The following is a 21,883-nucleotide window of genomic DNA, read 5'->3' on the forward strand; positions in this document are numbered from 1 at the left end:
GAAGAACGAAATTTGGGGAACCAAGTGGGCTTAGTGTACTGATCATTACCTGAAAGAGTCATGCAGTTTGGGTGAAAAAATAGTTGCTGAGATTTCTGGAGACTCGCAATTTTTTGAAGCTTGGCAACCCCTTTCAATGAAAGTGTTTCTCCCCAGTCACTGCTTAGGGCTACATCAAGAGGAAATAGAACATAGAGATAGAACGTGAAACTGATTTATTGTGTCAAGTTTCAAGAAGCTAGCACAAACCGTGTTTGATTTAGAATTCCAAATACATCTATCAGTATAGGAGAAAACAGAGTGAAACGCCAAAATTCAAACTGTTACTGGAAACGAACGCTTCAACATAGAAGAACGAAATTTGGGGAACCAAGTGGGCTTAGTGTACTGATCATTACCTGAAAGTATCATCCAGTTTGGGTTAAAAAATAGTTGCTGAGGTTTCTGGAGACTCGTAATTTTTGGAAGCTTGGCAACCCCTTTCAATGAAAGTGTTTCTCCCCAGTCACTGCTTAGGGCTACATCAAGAGGAAACAGAACATAGAGATAGAACGTGAAACTGCTTTATTGTGTCAAGTTTCAAGAAGCTAGCACAAACCGTATTTGATTTAGAGTTCCAAATACATCTATCAGTATAGGAGAAAACAGAGTGAAACGCCAAAATTCAAACTGTTACTGGAAACGAACGCTTCAACATAGAAGAACGAAATTTGGGGAACCAAGTGGGCTTAGTGTACTGATCGTTACCTGAAAGTATCATCCAGTTTGGGTGAAAAAATAGTTGCTGAGATTTCTGGAGACTCGTAATATTTGGAAGCTTGGCAACCCCTTTCAATGAAAGTGTTTCTCCCCTGTCACTGCTTAGGGCTACATCAAGAGGAAACAGAACATAGAGATAGAACGTGAAACTGCTTTATTGTGTCAAGTTTCAAGAAGCTAGCACAAACCGTGTTTGATTTAGAGTTCCAAATACATCTACCAATATAGGAGAAAACAGAGTGAAACACCAAAATTGAAACTGTTACTGGAAACGAACGCTTCAACATAGAAGAACAAAATTTGGGGAACCAAGTGGGCTTAGTGTACTGATCATTACCTGAAAGTGTCATCCAGTTTGGGTGAAAAAATAGTTGCTGAGATTTCTGGAGACTCGCAATTTTTGGAAGCTTGGCAACCCCTTTCAATGAAAGTGTTTCTCCCCAGTCACTGCTTAGGGCTACATCAAGAGGAAATAGAACATAGAGATAGAACGTGAAACTGCTTTATTGTGTCAAGTTTCAAGAAGCTAGCACAAACCGTGTTTGATTTAGAGTTCCAAATACATCTATCAGTATAGGAGAACACAGAGTGAAACGCCAAAATTCAAACTGTTACTGGAAACGAACGCTTCAACATAGAAGAACGAAATTTGGGGAACCAAGTGGGCTTAGTGTACTGATCATTACCTGAAAGTATCATCCACTTTGGGTCAAAAAATATTTGCTGAGATTTCTGGAGACTCGCAATTTTTGGAAGCTTGGCAACCCCTTTCAATGAAAGTGTTTCTCCCCAGTCACTGCTTAGGGCTACATCAAGGGGAAACAGAACATAGAGATAGAACGAGAAACTGCTTTAGTGTGTCAAGTTTCAAGAAGCTAGCACAAACCGTGTTTGATTTAGAGTTCCAAATACATCTATCAGTATAGGAGAACACAGAGTGAAACGCCAAAATTGAAACTGTTACTGGAAACGAACGCTTCAATATAGAAAAACGAAATTTGGGGAACCAAGTGGGCTTAGTGTACTGATCATTACCTGAAAGAGTCATGCAGTTTGGGTGAAAAAATAGTTGCTGAGATTTCTGGAGACTCGCAATTTTTGGAAGCTTGGCAACCCCTTTCAATGAAAGTGTTTCTCCCCAGTCACTGCTTAGGGCTACATCAAGAGGAAATAGAACATAGAGATAGAACGTGAAACTGATTTATTGTGTCAAGTTTCAAGAAGCTAGCACAAACCGTGTTTGATTTAGAGTTCCAAATACATCTATCAGTATAGGAGAAAACAGAGTGAAACGCCAAAATTCAAACTGTTACTGGAAACGAACGCTTCAACATAGAAGAACGAAATTTGGGGAACCCAGTGGGCTTAGTGTACTGATCATTACCTGAAAGTATCATCCAGTTTGGGTTAAAAAATAGTTGCTGAGGTTTCTGGAGACTCGTAATTTTTGGAAGCTTGGCAACCCCTTTCAATGAAAGTGTTTCTCCCCAGTCACTGCTTAGGGCTACATCAAGAGGAAACAGAACATAGAGATAGAACGTGAAACTGCTTTATTGTGTCAAGTTTCAAGAAGCTAGCAGAAACCGTGTTTGATTTAGAGTTCCAAATACATCTATCAGTATAGGAGAAAACAGAGTGAAACGCCAAAATTCAAACTGTTACTGGAAACGAACGCTTCAACATAGAAGAACGAAATTTGGGGAACCAAGTGGGCTTAGTGTACTGATCGTTACCTGAAAGTATCATCCAGTTTGGGTGAAAAAATAGTTGCTGAGATTTCTGGAGACTCGTAATATTTGGAAGCTTGGCAACCCCTTTCAATGAAAGTGTTTCTCCCCAGTCACTGCTTAGGGCTACATCAAGAGGAAACAGAACATAGAGATAGAACGTGAAACTGCTTTATTGTGTCAAGTTTCAAGAAGCTAGCACAAACCGTGTTTGATTTAGAGTTCCAAATACATCTACCAATATAGGAGAAAACAGAGTGAAACACCAAAATTGAAACTGTTACTGGAAACGAACGCTTCAACATAGAAGAACAAAATTTGGGGAACCAAGTGGGCTTAGTGTACTGATCATTACCTGAATGTGTCATCCAGTTTGGGTGAAAAAATAGTTGCTGAGATTTCTGGAGACTCGCAATTTTTGGAAGCTTGGCAACCCCTTTCAATGAAAGTGTTTCTCCCCAGTCACTGCTTAGGGCTACATCAAGAGGAAATAGAACATAGAGATAGAACGTGAAACTGCTTTATTGTGTCAAGTTTCAAGAAGCTAGCACAAACCGTGTTTGATTTAGAGTTCCAAATACATCTATCAGTATAGGAGAACACAGAGTGAAACGCCAAAATTCAAACTGTTACTGGAAACGAACGCTTCAACATAGAAGAACGAAATTTGGGGAACCAAGTGGGCTTAGTGTACTGATCATTACCTGAAAGTATCATCCACTTTGGGTCAAAAAATATTTGCTGAGATTTCTGGAGACTCGCAATTTTTGGAAGCTTGGCAACCCCTTTCAATGAAAGTGTTTCTCCCCAGTCACTGCTTAGGGCTACATCAAGAGGAAACAGAACATAGAGATAGAACGAGAAACTGCTTTAGTGTGTCAAGTTTCAAGAAGCTAGCACAAACCGTGTTTGATTTAGAGTTCCAAATACATCTATCAGTATAGGAGAACACAGAGTGAAACGCCAAAATTCAAACTGTTACTGGAAACGAACGCTTCAATATAGAAAAACGAAATTTGGGGAACCAAGTGGGCTTAGTGTACTGATCATTACCTGAAAGAGTCATGCAGTTTGGGTGAAAAAATAGTTGCTGAGATTTCTGGAGACTCGCAATTTTTGGAAGCTTGGCAACCCCTTTCAATGAAAGTGTTTCTCCCCAGTCACTGCTTAGGGCTACATCAAGAGGAAATAGAACATAGAGATAGAACGTGAAACTGATTTATTGTGTCAAGTTTCAAGAAGCTAGCACAAACCGTGTTTGATTTAGAGTTCCAAATACATCTATCAGTATAGGAGAAAACAGAGTGAAACGCCAAAATTCAAACTGTTACTGGAAACGAACGCTTCAACATAGAAGAACGAAATTTGGGGAACCCAGTGGGCTTAGTGTACTGATCATTACCTGAAAGTATCATCCAGTTTGGGTTAAAAAATAGTTGCTGAGGTTTCTGGAGACTCGTAATTTTTGGAAGCTTGGCAACCCCTTTCAATGAAAGTGTTTCTCCCCAGTCACTGCTTAGGGCTACATCAAGAGGAAACAGAACATAGAGATAGAACGTGAAACTGCTTTATTGTGTCAAGTTTCAAGAAGCTAGCACAAACCGTGTTTGATTTAGAGTTCCAAATACATCTATCAGTATAGGAGAAAACAGAGTGAAACGCCAAAATTCAAACTGTTACTGGAAACGAACGCTTCAACATAGAAGAACGAAATTTGGGGAACCAAGTGGGCTTAGTGTACTGATCGTTACCTGAAAGTATCATCCAGTTTGGGTGAAAAAATAGTTGCTGAGATTTCTGGAGACTCGTAATATTTGGAAGCTTGGCAACCCCTTTCAATGAAAGTGTTTCTCCCCAGTCACTGCTTAGGGCTACATCAAGAGGAAACAGAATATAGAGATAGAACGTGAAACTGCTTTATTGTGTCAAGTTTCAAGAAGCTAGCACAAACCGTGTTTGATTTAGAGTTCCAAATACATCTACCAATATAGGAGAAAACAGAGTGAAACACCAAAATTGAAACTGTTACTGGAAACGAACGCTTCAACATAGAAGAACAAAATTTGGGGAACCAAGTGGGCTTAGTGTACTGATCATTACCTGAAAGTGTCATCCAGTTTGGGTGAAAAAATAGTTGCTGAGATTTCTGGAGACTCGCAATTTTTGGAAGCTTGGCAACCCCTTTCAATGAAAGTGTTTCTCCCCAGTCACTGCTTAGGGCTACATCAAGAGGAAACAGAACATAGAGATAGAACGAGAAACTGCTTTAGTGTGTCAAGTTTCAAGAAGCTAGCACAAACCGTGTTTGATTTAGAGTTCCAAATACATCTATCAGTATAGGAGAACACAGAGTGAAACGCCAAAATTGAAACTGTTACTGGAAACGAACGCTTCAATATAGAAAAACGAAATTTGGGGAACCAAGTGGGCTTAGTGTACTGATCATTACCTGAAAGAGTCATGCAGTTTGGGTGAAAAAATAGTTGCTGAGATTTCTGGAGACTCGCAATTTTTGGAAGCTTGGCAACCCCTTTCAATGAAAGTGTTTCTCCCCAGTCACTGCTTAGGGCTACATCAAGAGGAAATAGAACATAGAGACAGAACGTGAAACTGATTTATTGTGTCAAGTTTCAAGAAGCTAGCACAAACCGTGTTTGATTTAGAGTTCCAAATACATCTATCAGTATAGGAGAAAACAGAGTGAAACGCCAAAATTCAAACTGTTACTGGAAACGAACGCTTCAACATAGAAGAACGAAATTTGGGGAACCCAGTGGGCTTAGTGTACTGATCATTACCTGAAAGTATCATCCAGTTTGGGTTAACAAATAGTTGCTGAGGTTTCTGGAGACTCGTAATTTTTGGAAGCTTGGCAACCCCTTTCAATGAAAGTGTTTCTCCCCAGTCACTGCTTAGGGCTACATCAAGAGGAAACAGAACATAGAGATAGAACGTGAAACTGCTTTATTGTGTCAAGTTTCAAGAAGCTAGCACAAACCGTGTTTGATTTAGAGTTCCAAATACATCTATCAGTATAGGAGAAAACAGAGTGAAACGCCAAAATTCAAACTGTTACTGGAAACGAACGCTTCAACATAGAAGAACAAAATTTGGGGAACCAAGTGGGCTTAGTGTACTGATCGTTACCTGAAAGTATCATCCAGTTTGGGTGAAAAAATAGTTGCTGAGATTTCTGGAGACTCGTAATATTTGGAAGCTTGGCAACCCCTTTCAATGAAAGTGTTTCTCCCCAGTCACTGCTTAGGGCTACATCAAGAGGAAACAGAACATAGAGATAGAACGTGAAACTGCTTTATTGTGTCAAGTTTCAAGAAGCTAGCACAAACCGTGTTTGATTTAGAGTTCCAAATACATCTACCAATATAGGAGAAAACAGAGTGAAACACCAAAATTGAAACTGTTACTGGAAACGAACGCTTCAACATAGAAGAACAAAATTTGGGGAACCAAGTGGGCTTAGTGTACTGATCATTACCTGAAAGTGTCATCCAGTTTGGGTGAAAAAATAGTTGCTGAGATTTCTGGAGACTCGCAATTTTTGGAAGATTGGCAACCCCTTTCAATGAAAGTGTTTCTCCCCAGTCACTGCTTAGGGCTACATCAAGAAGAAACAGAACATAGAGGTAGAACGTGAAACTGCTTTAGTGTGTCAAGTTTCAAGAAGCTAGCACAAACCGTGTTTGATTTAGAGTTCCAAATACATCTATCAGTATAGGAGAAAACAGAGTGAAACGCCAAAATTCAAACTGTTACTGGAAACGATCGCTTCAACATAGAAGAACGAAATTTGGGGAACCAAGTGGGCTTAGTGTACTGATCATTACCTGAAAGAGTCATCCAGTTTGGGTGAAAAAATATTTGCTGAGATTTCTGGAGACTCGTAATTTTTGGAAGCTTGGCAACCCCTTTCAATGAAAGTGTTTCTCCCCAGTCACTGCTTAGGGCTACATCAAGAGGAAATAGAACATAGAGATAGAACGTGAAACTGCTTTATTGTGTCAAGTTTCAAGAAGCTAGCACAAACCGTGTTTGATTTAGAGTTCCAAATACATCTATCAGTATAGGAGAACACAGAGTGAAACGCCAAAATTCAAACTGTTACTGGAAACGAACGCTTCAACATAGAAGAACGAAATTTGGGGAACTAAGTGGGATTAGTGTACTGATCATTACCTGAAAGTATCATCCACTTTGGGTGAAAAAATATTTGCTGAGATTTCTGGAGACTCGTAATTTTTGGAAGCTTGGCAACCCCTTTCAATGAAAGTGTTTCTCCCCAGTCACTGCTTAGGGTTACATCACGAGGAAACAGAACATAGAGATAGAACGTGAAACTGATTTATTGTGTCAAGTTTCAAGAAGCTAGCAGAAACCGTGTTTGATTTAGAGTTCCAAATACATCTATCAGTATAGGAGAAAACAGAGTGAAACACCAAAATTCAAACTGTTACTGGAAACGAACGCTTCAACATAGAAGAACGAAATTTGGGGAACCAAGTGGGCTTAGTGTACTGATCATTACCTGAAAGTATCATCCAGTTTGGGTGGAAAAATAGTTGCTGAGATTTCTGGAGACTCGTAATTTTTGGAAGCTTGGCAACCCCTTTCAATGAAAGTGTTTCTCCCCAGTCACTGCTTAGGGCTACATCAAGAGGAAACAGAACATAGAGATAGAACGTGAAACTGCTTTATTGTGTCAAGTTTCAAGAAGCTAGCACAAACCGTGTTTGATTTACAGTTCCAAATACATCTATCAGTATAGGAGAAAACAGAGTGAAACGCCAAAATTCAAACTGTTACTGGAAACGAACGCTTCAACATAGAAGAACGAAATTTGGGGAACCAAGTGGGCTTAGTTCACTGATCATTACCTGAAAGTGTCATCCAGTTTGGGTGAAAAAATAGTTGCTGAGATTTCTGGAGACTCGCAATTTTTGGAAGCTTGGCAACCCCTTTCAATGAAAGTGTTTCTCCCCAGTCACTGCTTAGGGCTACATCAAGAGGAAACAGAACATAGAGATAGAACGAGAAACTGCTTTAGTGTGTCAAGTTTCAAGAAGCTAGCACAAACCGTGTTTGATTTAGAGTTCCAAATACATCTATCAGTATAGGAGAACACAGAGTGAAACGCCAAAATTGAAACTGTTATTGGAAACGAACGCTTCAATATAGAAAAATGAAATTTGGGGAACCAAGTGGGCTTAGTGTACTGATCATTACCTGAAAGTATCATCCAGTTTGGGTGAAAAAATAGTTGCTGAGATTTCTGGAGACTCGCAATTTTTGGAAGCTTGGCAACCCCTTTCAATGAAAGTGTTTCTCCCCAGTCACTGCTTAGGGCTACATCAAGAGGAAACAGAACATAGAGATAGAACGTGAAACTGCTTTACTGTGTCAAGTTTCAAGAAGCTAGCACAAACCGTGTTTGATTTAGAGTTCCAAATACATCTATCAGTATAGGAGAAAACAGAGTGAAACGCCAAAATTCAAACTGTTACTGGAAACGAACGCTTCAACATAGAAGAACGAAATTTGGGGAACCAAGTGGGCTTAGTGTACTGATCATTTCCTGAAAGAGTCATGCAGTTTGGGTGAAAAAATAGTTGCTGAGATTTCTGCAGACTCGCAATTTTTGGAAGCTTGGCAACCCCTTTCAATGAAAGTGTTTCTCCCCAGTCACTGCTTAGGGCTACATCAAGAGGAAACAGAACATAGAGATAGAACGTGAAACTGATTTATTGTGTCAAGTTTCAAGAAGCTAGCACAAACCGTGTTTGATTTAGAGTTCCAAATACATCTATCAGTATAGGAGAACACAGAGTGAAACGCCAAAATTCAAACTGTTACTGGAAACGAACGCTTCAACATAGAAGAACGAAATTTGGGGAACCCAGTGGGCTTAGTGTACTGATCATTACCTGAAAGTATCATCCAGTTTGGGTGAAAAAATAGTTGCTGAGATTTCTGGAGACTCGTAATATTTGGAAGCTTGGCAACCCCTTTCAATGAAAGTGTTTCTCCCCAGTCACTGCTTAGGGCTACATCAAGAGGAAACAGAACATAGAGATAGAACGTGAAACTGCTTTATTGTGTCAAGTTTCAAGAAGCTAGCACAAACCGTGTTTGATTTAGAGTTCCAAATACATCTACCAATATAGGAGAAAACAGAGTGAAACACCAAAATTGAAACTGTTACTGGAAACGAACGCTTCAACATAGAAGAACAAAATTTGGGGAACCAAGTGGGCTTAGTGTACTGATCATTACCTGAAAGTGTCATCCAGTTTGGGTGAAAAAATAGTTGCTGAGATTTCTGGAGACTCGCAATTTTTGGAAGCTTGGCAACCCCTTTCAATGAAAGTGTTTCTCCCCAGTCACTGCTTAGGGCTACATCAAGAGGAAACAGAACATAGAGATAGAACGTGAAACTGCTTTAGTGTGTCAAGTTTCAAGAAGCTAGCACAAACCGTGTTTGATTTAGAGTTCCAAATACATCTATCAGTATAGGAGAAAACAGAGTGAAACGCGAAAATTCAAACTGTTACTGGAAACGAACGCTTCAACATAGAAGAACGAAATTTGGGGAACCAAGTGGGCTTAGTGTACTGATCATTACCTGAAAGAGTCATCCAGTTTGGGTGAAAAAATAGTTGCTGAGATTTCTGGAGACTCGCAATTTTTGGAAGCTTGGCAACCCCTTTCAATGAAAGTGTTTCTCCCCAGTCACTGCTTAGGGCTACATCAAGAGGAAATAGAACATAGAGATAGAACGTGAAACTGCTTTATTGTGTCAAGTTTCAAGAAGCTAGCACAAACCGTGTTTGATTTAGAGTTCCAAATACATCTATCAGTATAGGAGAACACAGAGTGAAACGCCAAAATTCAAACTGTTACTGGAAACGAACGCTTCAACATAGAAGAACAAAATTTGGGGAACCAAGTGGGCTTAGTGTACTGATCATTACCTGAAAGTATCATCCACTTTGGGTGAAAAAATATTTGCTGAGATTTCTGGAGACTCGTAATTTTTGGAAGCTTGGCAACCCCTTTCAATGAAAGTGTTTCTCCCCAGTCACTGCTTAGGGTTACATCAAGAGGAAACAGAACATAGAGATAGAACGTGAAACTGATTTATTGTGTCAAGTTTCAAGAAGCTAGCACAAACCGTGTTTGATTTAGAGTTCCAAATACATCTACCAATATAGGAGAAAACAGAGTGAAACACCAAAATTCAAACTGTTACTGGAAACGAACGCTTCAACATAGAAGAACGAAATTTGGGGAACCAAGTGGGCTTAGTGTACTGATCATTACCTGAAAGTATCATCCAGTTTGGGTGAAAAAATAGTTGCTGAGATTTCTGGAGACTCGTAATTTTTGGAAGCTTCGCAACCCCTTTCAATGAAAGTGTTTCTCCCCAGTCACTGCTTAGGGCTACATCAAGAGGAAACAGAACATAGAGATAGAACGTGAAACTGCTTTATTGTGTCAAGTTTCAAGAAGCTAGCACAAACCGTGTTTGATTTAGAGTTCCAAATACATCTATCAGTATAGGAGAAAACAGAGTGAAACGCCAAAATTCAAACTGTTACTGGAAACGAACGCTTCAACATAGAAGAACGAAATTTGGGGAACCAAGTGGGCTTAGTGTACTGATCATTACCTGAAAGTATCATCCAGTTTGGGTGGAAAAATAGTTGCTGAGATTTCTGGAGACTCGTAATTTTTGGAAGCTTGGCAACCCCTTTCAATGAAAGTGTTTCTCCCCAGTCACTGCTTAGGGCTGCATCAAGAGGAAAAAGAACATAGAGATAGAACGTGAAACTGCTTTATTGTGTCAAGTTTCAAGAAGCTAGCACAAACCGTGTTTGATTTAGAGTTCCAAATACATCTATCAGTATAGGAGAAAACAGAGTGAAACGCCAAAATTCAAACAGTTACTGGAAACGAACGCTTCAACATAGAAGAACGAAATTTGGGGAACCAAGTGGCCTTAGTGTACTGATCATTACCTGAAAGTATCATCCAGTTTGGGTGAAAAAATAGTTGCTGAGATTTCTGGAGACTCGTAATTTTTGGAAGCTTGGCAACCCCTTTCAATGAAAGTGTTTCTCCCCAGTCACTGCTTAGGGCTACATCAAGAGGAAACAGAACATAGAGATAGAACGTGAAACTGCTTTATTGTGTCAAGTTTCAAGAAGCTAGCACAAACCGTGTTTGATTTAGAATTCCAAATACATCTACCAATATAGGAGAAAACAGAGTGAAACACCAAAATTGAAACTGTTACTGGAAACGAACGCGTCAACATAGAAGAACAAAATTTGGGGAACCAAGTGGGCTTAGTGTACTGATCATTACCTGAAAGTGTCATCCAGTTTGGGTGAAAAAATAGTTGCTGTGATTTCTGGAGACTCGCAATTTTTGGAAGCTTGGCAACCCCTTTCAATGAAAGTGTTTCTCCCCAGTCACTGCTTAGGGCTACATCAAGAGGAATCAGAACATAGAGATAGAACGTGAAACTGCTTTAGTGTGTCAAGTTTTAAGAAGCTAGCACAATCCGTGTTTGATTTAGAGTTCCAAATACATCTATCAGTATAGGAGAAAACAGAGTGAAACGCCAAAATTCAAACTGTTACTGGAAACGAACGCTTCAACATAGAAGAACGAAATTTGGGGAACCAAGTGGGCTTAGTGTACTGATCATTACCTGAAAGAGTCATCCAGTTTGGGTGAAAAAATAGTTGCTGAGATTTCTGGAGACTCGCAATTTTTGGAAGCTTGGCAACCCCTTTCAATGAAAGTGTTTCTCCCCAGTCACTGCTTAGGGCTACATCAAGAGGAAATAGAACATAGAGATAGAACGTGAAACTGCTTTATTGTGTCAAGTTTCAAGAAGCTAGCACAAACCGTGTTTGATTTAGATTTCCAAATACATCTATCAGTATAGGAGAACACAGAGTGAAACGCCAAAATTCAAACTGTTACTGGAAACGAACGCTTCAACATAGAAGAACGAAATTTGGGGAACCAAGTGGGCTTAGTGTACTGATCATTACCTGAAAGTATCATCCACTTTGGGTGAAAAAATATTTGCTGAGATTTCTGGAGACTCGTAATTTTTGGAAGCTTGGCAACCCCTTTCAATGAAAGTGTTTCTCCCCAGTCACTGCTTAGGGCTACATCAAGAGGAAACAGAACATAGAGATAGAACGTAAAACTGCTTTATTGTGTCAAGTTTCAAGAAGCTAGAACAAACCGCGTTTGATTTAGAGTTCCAAATACATCTATCAGTATAGGAGAACACAGAGTGAAACGCCAAAATTCAAACTGTTACTGGAAACGAACGCTTCAATATAGAAGAACGAAATTTGGGGAACCAAGTGGGCTTAGTGTACTGATCATTTCCTGAAAGTATCATCCACTTTGGGTGAAAAAATATTTGCTGAGATTTCTGGATACTCGTAATTTTTGGAAGCTTGGCAACCCCTTTCAATGAAAGTGTTTCTCCCCAGTCACTGCTTAGGGTTACATCAAGAGGAAACAGAACATAGAGATAGAACGTGAAACTGCTTTATTGTGTCAATTTCAAGAAGCTAGCACAAACCGTGTTTGATTTAGAGTTCCAAATACATCTATCAGAATAGGAGAAAACAGAGTGAAACGCCAAAATTCAAACTGTTACTGGGAACGAACGCTTCAACATAGAAGAACGAAATTTGGGGAACCAAGTGGGCTTAGTGTACTGATCATTACCTGAAAGTATCATCCAGTTTGGGTTAAAAAATAGTTGCTGAAATTTCTGTAGACTCGTAATTTTTGGAAGCTTGGCAACCCCTTTCAATGAAAGTGTTTCTCCCCAGTCACTGCTTAGGGTTACATCAAGAGGAAACAGAACATAGAGATAGAACGTGAAACTGCTTTATTGTGTCATGTTTCAATAAGCTAGCACAAACCGTGTTTGATTTAGAGTTCCAAATACATCTATCAGTATAGGAGAACACAGAGTGAAACGCCAAAATTCAAACTGTTACTGGAAACGAACGCTTCAACATAGAAGAACGAAATTTGGGGAACCAAGTGGGCTTAGTGTACTGATCATTACCTGAAAGTATCATCCAGTTTGGGTGGAAAAATAGTTGCTGAGATTTCTGGAGACTCGTAATTTTTGGAAGCTTGGCAACCCCTTTCAATGAAAGTGTTTCTCCCCAGTCACTGCTTAGGGCTGCATCAAGAGGAAAAAGAACATAGAGATAGAACGTGAAACTGCTTTATTGTGTCAAGTTTCAAGAAGCTAGCACAAACCGTGTTTGATTTAGAGTTCCAAATACATCTATCAGTATAGGAGAAAACAGAGTGAAACGCCAAAATTCAAACTGTTACTGGAAACGAACGCTTCAACATAGAAGAACGAAATTTGGGGAACCAAGTGGCCTTAGTGTACTGATCATTACCTGAAAGTATCATCCAGTTCGGGTGAAAAAATAGTTGCTGAGATTTCTGGAGACTCGTAATTTTTGGAAGCTTGGCAACCCCTTTCAATGAAAGTGTTTCTCCCCAGTCACTGCTTAGGGCTACATCAAGAGGAAACAGAACATAGAGATAGAACGTGAAACTGCTTTATTGTGTCAAGTTTCAAGAAGCTAGCACAAACCGTGTTTGATTTAGAGTTCCAAATACATCTACCAATATAGGAGAAAACAGAGTGAAACACCAAAATTGAAACTGTTACTGGAAACGAACGCGTCAACATAGAAGAACAAAATTTGGGGAACCAAGTGGGCTTAGTGTACTGATCATTACCTGAAAGTGTCATCCAGTTTGGGTGAAAAAATAGTTGCTGTGATTTCTGGAGACTCGCAATTTTTGGAAGCTTGGCAACCCCTTTCAATGAAAGTGTTTCTCCCCAGTCACTGCTTAGGGCTACATCAAGAGGAAACAGAACATAGAGATAGAACGTGAAACTGCTTTAGTGTGTCAAGTTTCAAGAAGCTAGCACAATCCGTGTTTGATTTAGAGTTCCAAATACATCTATCAGTATAGGAGAAAACAGAGTGAAACGCCAAAATTCAAACTGTTACTGGAAACGAACGCTTCAACATAGAAGAACGAAATTTGGGGAACCAAGTGGGCTTAGTGTACTGATCATTACCTGAAAGAGTCATCCAGTTTGGGTGAAAAAATATTTGCTGAGATTTCTGGAGACTCGCAATTTTTGGAAGCTTGGCAACCCCTTTCAATGAAAGTGTTTCTCCCCAGTCACTGCTTAGGGCTACATCAAGAGGAAATAGAACATAGAGATAGAACGTGAAACTGCTTTATTGTGTCAAGTTTCAAGAAGCTAGCACAAACCGTGTTTGATTTAGATTTCCAAATACATCTATCAGTATAGGAGAACACAGAGTGAAACGCCAAAATTCAAACTGTTACTGGAAACGAACGCTTCAACATAGAAGAACGAAATTTGGGGAACCAAGTGGGCTTAGTGTACTGATCATTACCTGAAAGTATCATCCACTTTGGGTGAAAAAATATTTGCTGAGATTTCTGGAGACTCGTAATTTTTGGAAGCTTGGCAACCCCTTTCAATGAAAGTGTTTCTCCCCAGTCACTGCTTAGGGCTACATCAAGAGGAAACAGAACATAGAGATAGAACGTGAAACTGCTTTATTGTGTCAAGTTTCAAGAAGCTAGAACAAACCGCGTTTGATTTAGAGTTCCAAATACATCTATCAGTATAGGAGAACACAGAGTGAAACGCCAAAATTCAAACTGTTACTGGAAACGAACGCTTCAATATAGAAGAACGAAATTTGGGGAACCAAGTGGGCTTAGTGTACTGATCATTTCCTGAAAGTATCATCCACTTTGGGTGAAAAAATATTTGCTGAGATTTCTGGAGACTCGTAATTTTTGGAAGCTTGGCAACCCCTTTCAATGAAAGTGTTTCTCCCCAGTCACTGCTTAGGGTTACATCAAGAGGAAACAGAACATAGAGATAGAACGTGAAACTGCTTTATTGTGTCAAGTTTCAAGAAGCTAGCACAAACCGTGTTTGATTTAGAGTTCCAAATACATCTATCAGAATAGGAGAAAACAGAGTGAAACGCCAAAATTCAAACTGTTACTGGAAACGAACGCTTCAACATAGAACGAAATTTGGGGAACCAAGTGCGCTTAGTGTACTGATCATTACCTGAAAGTATCATCCAGTTTGGGTTAAAAAATAGTTGCTGAAATTTCTGGAGACTCGTAATTTTTGGAAGCTTGGCAACCCCTTTCAATGAAAGTGTTTCTCCCCAGTCACTGCTTAGGGTTACATCAAGAGGAAACAGAACATAGAGATAGAACGTGAAACTGCTTTATTGTGTCATGTTTCAATAAGCTAGCACAAACCGTGTTTGATTTAGAGTTCCAAATACATCTATCAGTATAGGAGAACACAGAGTGAAACGCCAAAATTCAAACTGTTACTGGAAACGAACGCTTCAACATAGAAGAACGAAATTTGGGGAACCAAGTGGGCTTAGTGTACTGATCATTACCTGAAAGAGTCATGCAGTTTGGCTGAAAAAATAGTTGCTGAGATTTCTGGAGACTCGCAATTTTTGGAAGCTTGGCAACCCCTTTCAATGAAAGTGTTTCTCCCCAGTCACTGCTTAGGGCTACATCAAGAGGAAATAGAACATAGAGATAGAACGTGAAACTGATTTGTTGTGTCAAGTATCAAGAAGCTAGCACAAACCGTGTTTGATTTAGAGTTCCAAATACATCTATCAGAATAGGAGAAAACAGAGTGAAACGCCAAAATTCAAACTGTTACTGGAAACGAACGCTTCAACATAGAAGAACGAAATTTGGGGAACCCAGTGGGCTTAGTGTACTGATCATTACCTGAAAGTATCATCCAGTTTGGGTTAAAAAATAGTTGCTGAGGTTTCTGGAGACTCGTAATTTTTGGAAGCTTGGCAACCCCTTTCAATGAAAGTGTTTCTCCCCAGTCACTGCTTAGGGCTACATCAAGAGGAAACAGAACATAGAGATAGAACGTGAAACTGCTTTATTGTGTCAAGTTTCAAGAAGCTAGCACAAACCGTGTTTGATTTACAGTTCCAAATACATCTATCAGTATAGGAGAAAACAGAGTGAAACGCCAAAATTCAAACTGTTACTGGAAACGAACGCTTCAACATAGAAGAACGAAATTTGGGGAACCAAGTGGGCTTAGTGTACTGATCATTACCTGAAAGTATCATCCAGTTTGGTTGAAAAAATAGTTGCTGAGATTTCTGGAGACTCGTAATATTTGGAAGCTTGGCAACCCCTTTCAATGAAAGTGTTTCTCCCCAGTCACTGCTTAGGGCTACATCAAGAGGAAACAGAACATAGAGATAGAACGTGAAACTGCTTTATTGTGTCAAGTTTCAAGAAGCTAGCACAAACCGTGTTTGATTTAGAGTTCCAAATACATCTACCAATATAGGAGAAAACAGAGTGAAACACCAAAATTGAAACTGTTACTGGAAACGAACGCGTCAACATAGAAGAACAAAATTTGGGGAACCAAGTGGGCTTAGTGTACTGATCATTACCTGAAAGTGTCATCCAGTTTGGGTGAAAAAATAGTTGCTGTGATTTCTGGAGACTCGCAATTTTTGGAAGCTTGGCAACCCCTTTCAATGAAAGTGTTTCTCCCCAGTCACTGCTTAGGGCTACATCAAGAGGAAACAGAACATAGAGATAGAACGTGAAACTGCTTTAGTGTGTCAAGTTTCAAGAAGCTAGCACAAACCGTGTTTGATTTAGAGTTCCAAATACATCTATCAGTATAGGAGAAAACAGAGTGAAACGCCAAAATTCAAACTGTTACTGGAAACGAACGCTTCAACATAGAAGAACGAAATTTGGGGAACCAAGTGGGCTTAGTGTACTGATCATTACCTGAAAGAGTCATCCAGTTTGGGTGAAAAAATAGTTGCTGAGATTTCTGGAGACTCGCAATTTTTGGAAGCTTGGCAACCCCTTTCAATGAAAGAGATTCTCCCCACTCACTGCTTAGGGCTACATCAAGAGGAAATAGAACATAGAGATAGAACGTGAAACTGCTTTATTGTGTCAAGTTTCAAGAAGCTAGCACAAACCGTGTTTGATTTAGCGTTCCAAATACATCTATCAGTATAGGAGAACACAGAGTGAAACGCCATATTCAAACTGTTACTGGAAACGAACGCTTCAACATAGAAGAACGAAATTTGGGGAACCAAGTGGGCTTAGTGTACTGATCATTACCTGAAAGTATCATCCAGTTTGGGTGAAAAAATAGTTGCTGTGATTTCTGGAGACTCGTAATTTTTGGAAGCTTGGCAACCCCTTTCAATGAAAGTGTTTCTCCCCAGTCACTGCTTAGGGCTACATCAAGAGGAAACAGAACATAGAGATAGAACGTGAAACTGCTTTATTGTGTCAAGTTTCAAGAAGCTAGCACAAACCGTGTTTGATTTAGAGTTCCAAATACATCTATCAGTATAGGAGAAAACAGAGTGAAACGCCAAAATTCAAACTGTTACTGGAAACGAACGCTTCAACATAGAAGAACGAAATTTGGGGAACCAAGTGGGCTTAGTGTACTGATCATTACCTGAAAGTGTCATCCAGTTTGGGTGAAAAAATAGTTGCTGAGATTTCTGGAGACTCGCAATTTTTGGAAGCTTGGCAACCCCTTTCAATGAAAGTGTTTCTCCCCAGTCACTGCTTAGGGCTACATCAAGAGGAAACAGAACATAGAGATAGAACGTGAAACTGCTTTAGTGTGTCAAGTTTCAAGAAGCTAGCACAAACCGTGTTTGATTTAGAGTTCCAAATACATCTATCAGTATAGGAGAAAATAGAGTGAAACGCCAAAATTCAAACTGTTACTGGAAACGAACGCTTCAACATAGAAGAACGAAATTTGGGGAACCAAGTGGGCTTAGTGTACTGATCATTACCTGAAAGAGTCATGCAGTTTGGGTGAAAAAATAGTTGCTGAGATTTCTGGAGACTCGCAATTTTTGGAAGCTTGGCAACCCCTTTCAATGAAAGTGTTTCTCCCCAGTCACTGCTTAGGGCTACATCAAGAGGAAATAGAACATAGAGATAGAACGTGAAACTGATTTATTGTGTCAAGTTTCAAGAAGCTAGCACAAACCGTGTTTGATTTAGAGTTCCAAATACATCTATCAGTATAGGAGAAAACAGAGTGAAAAGCCAAAATTCAAACTGTTACTGGAAACGAACGCTTCAACATAGAAGAACGAAATTTGGGGAACCCAGTGGGCTTAGTGTACTGATCATTACCTGAAAGTATCATCCAGTTTGGGTTAAAAAATAGTTGCTGAGGTTTCTGGAGACTCGTAATTTTTGGAAGCTTGGCAACACCTTTCAATGAAAGTGTTTCTCCCCAGTCACTGCTTAGGGCTACATCAAGAGGAAACAGAACATAGAGATAGAACGTGAAACTGCTTCATTGTGTCAAGTTTCAAGAAGCTAGCACAAACCGTGTTTGATTTAGAGTTCCAAATACATCTATCAGTATAGGAGAAAACAGAGTGAAACGCCAAAATTCAAACTGTTACTGGAAACGAACGCTTCAACATAGAAGAACGAAATTTGGGGAACCAAGTGGGCTTAGTGTACTGATCATTACCTGAAAGTATCATCCAGTTTGGGTGAAAAAATAGTTGCTGAGATTTCTGGAGACTCGTAATTTTTGGAAGCTTGGCAACCCCTTTCAATGAAAGTGTTTCTCCCCAGTCACTGCTTAGGGCTACATCAAGAGGAAACAGAACATAGAGATAGAACATGAAACTGCTTTATTGTGTCAAGTTTCAAGAAGCTAGCACAAACCGTGTTTGATTTAGAGTTCCAAATACATCTACCAATATAGGAGAAAACAGAGTGAAACACCAAAATTGAAACTGTTACTGGAAACGAACGCTTCAACATAGAAGAACAAAATTTGGGGAACCAAGTGGGCTTAGTGTACTGATCATTACCTGAAAGTGTCATCCAGTTTGGGTTAAAAAATAGTTGCTGAGATTTCTGGAGACTCGCAATTTTTGGAAGCTTGGCAACCCCTTTCAATGAAAGTGTTTCTCCCCAGTCACTGCTTAGGGCTACATCAAGAGGAAACAGAACATAGAGATAGAACGTGAAACTGCTTTAGTGTGTCAAGTTTCAAGAAGCTAGCACAAACCGTGTTTGATTTAGAGTTCCAAATACATCTATCAGTATAGGAGAAAACAGAGTGAAACGCCAAAATTCAAACTGTTACTGGAAACGAACGCTTCAACATAGAAGAACGAAATTTGGGGAACCAAGTGGGCTTAGTGTACTGATCATTACCTGAAAGAGTCATCCAGTTTGGGTGAAAAAATAGTTGCTGAGATTTCTGGAGACTCGCAATTTTTGGAAGCTTGGCAACCCCTTTCAATGAAAGTGTTTCTCCCCACTCACTGCTTAGGGCTACATCAAGAGGAAACAGAACATAGAGATAGAACGTGAAACTGCTTTATTGTGTCAAGTTTCAAGAAGCTAGCACAAACCGTGTTTGATTTACAGTTCCAAATACATCTATCAGTATAGGAGAACACAGAGTGAAACGCCAAAATTCAAACTGTTACTGGAAACGAACGCTTCAACATAGAAGAACGAAATTTGGGGAACCAAGTGGGCTTAGTGTACTGATCATTACCTGAAAGTATCATCCAGTTTGGGTGAAAAAATAGTTGCTGTGATTTCTGGAGACTCGTAATTTTTGGAAGCTTGGCAACCCCTTTCAATGAAAGTGTTTCTCCCCAGTCACTGCTTAGGGCTACATCAAGAGGAAACAGAACATAGAGATAGAACGTGAAACTGCTTTATTGTGTCAAGTTTCAAGAAGCTAGCACAAACCGTGTTTGATTTAGAGTTCCAAATACATCTATCAGTATAGGAGAAAACAGAGTGAAACGCCAAAATTCAAACTGTTACTGGAAACGAACGCTTCAACATAGAAGAACGAAATTTGGGGAACCAAGTGGCCTTAGTGTACTGATCATTACCTGAAAGTGTCATCAAGTTTGGGTGAAAAAATAGTTGCTGAGATTTCTGGAGACTCGCAATTTTTGGAAGCTTGGCAACCCCTTTCAATGAAAGTGTTTCTCCCCAGTCACTGCTTAGGGCTACATCAAGAGGAAACAGAACATAGAGATAGAACGTGAAACTGCTTTAGTGTGTCAAGTTTCAAGAAGCTAGCACAAACCGTGTTTGATTTAGAGTTCCAAATACATCTATCAGTATAGGAGAAAATAGAGTGAAACGCCAAAATTCAAACTGTTACTGGAAACGAACGCTTCAACATAGAAGAACGAAATTTGGGGAACCAAGTGGGCTTAGTGTACTGATCATTACCTGAAAGAGTCATGCAGTTTGGGTGAAAAAATAGTTGCTGAGATTTCTGGAGACTCGCAATTTTTGGAAGCTTGGCAACCCCTTTCAATGAAAGTGTTTCTCCCCAGTCACTGCTTAGGGCTACATCAAGAGGAAATAGAACATAGAGATAGAACGTGAAACTGATTTATTGTGTCAAGTTTCAAGAAGCTAGCACAAACCGTGTTTGATTTAGAGTTCCAAATACATCTATCAGTATAGGAAAAAACAGAGTGAAAAGCCAAAATTCAAACTGTTACTGGAAACGAACGCTTCAACATAGAAGAACGAAATTTGGGGAACCCAGTGGGCTTAGTGTACTGATCATTACCTGAAAGTATCATCCAGTTTGGGTTAAAAAATAGTTGCTGAGGTTTCTGGAGACTCGTAATTTTTGGAAGCTTGGCAAACCCTTTCAATGAAAGTGTTTCTCCCCAGTCACTGCTAAGGGCTACATCAAGAGGAAACAGAACATAGAGATAGAACGTGAAACTGCTTCATTGTGTCAAGTTTCAAGAAGCTAGCACAAACCGTGTTTGATTTAGAGTTCCAAATACATCTATCAGTATAGGAGAAAACAGAGTGAAACGCCAAAATTCAAACTGTTACTGGAAACGAACGCTTCAACATAGAAGAACGAAATTTGGGGAACCAAGTGGGCTTAGTGTACTGATCATTACCTGAAAGTATCATCCAGTTTGGGTGAAAAAATAGTTGCTGAGATTTCTGGAGACTCGTAATTTTTGGAAGCTCGGCAACCCCTTTCAATGAAAGTGTTTCTCCCCAGTCACTGCTTAGGGCTACATCAAGAGGAAACAGAACATAGAGATAGAACGTGAAACTGCTTTATTGTGTCAAGTTTCAAGAAGCTAGCACAAACCGTGTTTGATTTAGAGTTCCAAATACATCTACCAATATAGGCGAAAACAGAGTGAAACACCAAAATTGAAACTGTTACTGGAAACGAACGCTTCAACATAGAAGAACAAAATTTGGGGAACCAAGTGGGCTTAGTGTACTGATCATTACCTGAAAGTGTCATCCAGTTTGGGTGAAAAAATAGTTGCTGAGATTTCTGGATACTCGCAATTTTTGGAACTTGGCAACCCCTTTCAATGAAAGTGTTTCTCCCCAGTCACTGCTTAGGGCTACATCAAGAGGAAACAGAACATAGAGATAGAACGTGAAACTGCTTTAGTGTGTCAAGTTTCAAGAAGCTAGCACAAACCGTGTTTGATTTAGAGTTCCAAATACATCTATCAGTATAGGAGAAAACAGAGTGAAACGCCAAAATTCAAACTGTTACTGGAAACGAACGCTTCAACATAGAAGAACGAAATTTGGGGAACCAAGTGGGCTTAGTGTACTGATCATTACCTGAAAGTGTCATCCAGTTTGGGTGAAAAAATAGTTGCTGAGATTTCTGGAGACTCGCAATTTTTGGAAGCTTGGCAACCCCTTTCAATGAAAGTGTTTCTCCCCAGTCACTGCTTAGGGCTACATCAAGAGGAAACAGAACATAGAGATAGAACGAGAAACTGCTTTAGTGTGTCAAGTTTCAAGAAGCTAGCACAAACCGTGTTTGATTTAGAGTTCCAAATACATCTATCAGTATAGGAGAACACAGAGTGAAACGCCAAAATTGAAACTGTTATTGGAAACGAACGCTTCAATATAGAAAAACGAAATTTGGGGAACCAAGTGGGCTTAGTGTACTGATCATTACCTGAAAGAGTCATGCAGTTTGGGTGAAAAAATAGTTGCTGAGATTTCTGGAGACTCGCAATTTTTGGAAGCTTGGCAACCCCTTTCAATGAAAGTGTTTCTCCCCAGTCACTGCTTAGGGCTACATCAAGAGGAAACAGAACATAGAGATAGAACGTGAAACTGCTTTATTGTGTCAAGTTTCAAGAAGCTAGCACAAACCG

Source organism: Spermophilus citellus (genome assembly GCF_964194105.1).
Source record: "Spermophilus citellus genome assembly, chromosome: 3".
Classification (NCBI taxonomy): domain Eukaryota; kingdom Metazoa; phylum Chordata; class Mammalia; order Rodentia; family Sciuridae; genus Spermophilus; species Spermophilus citellus.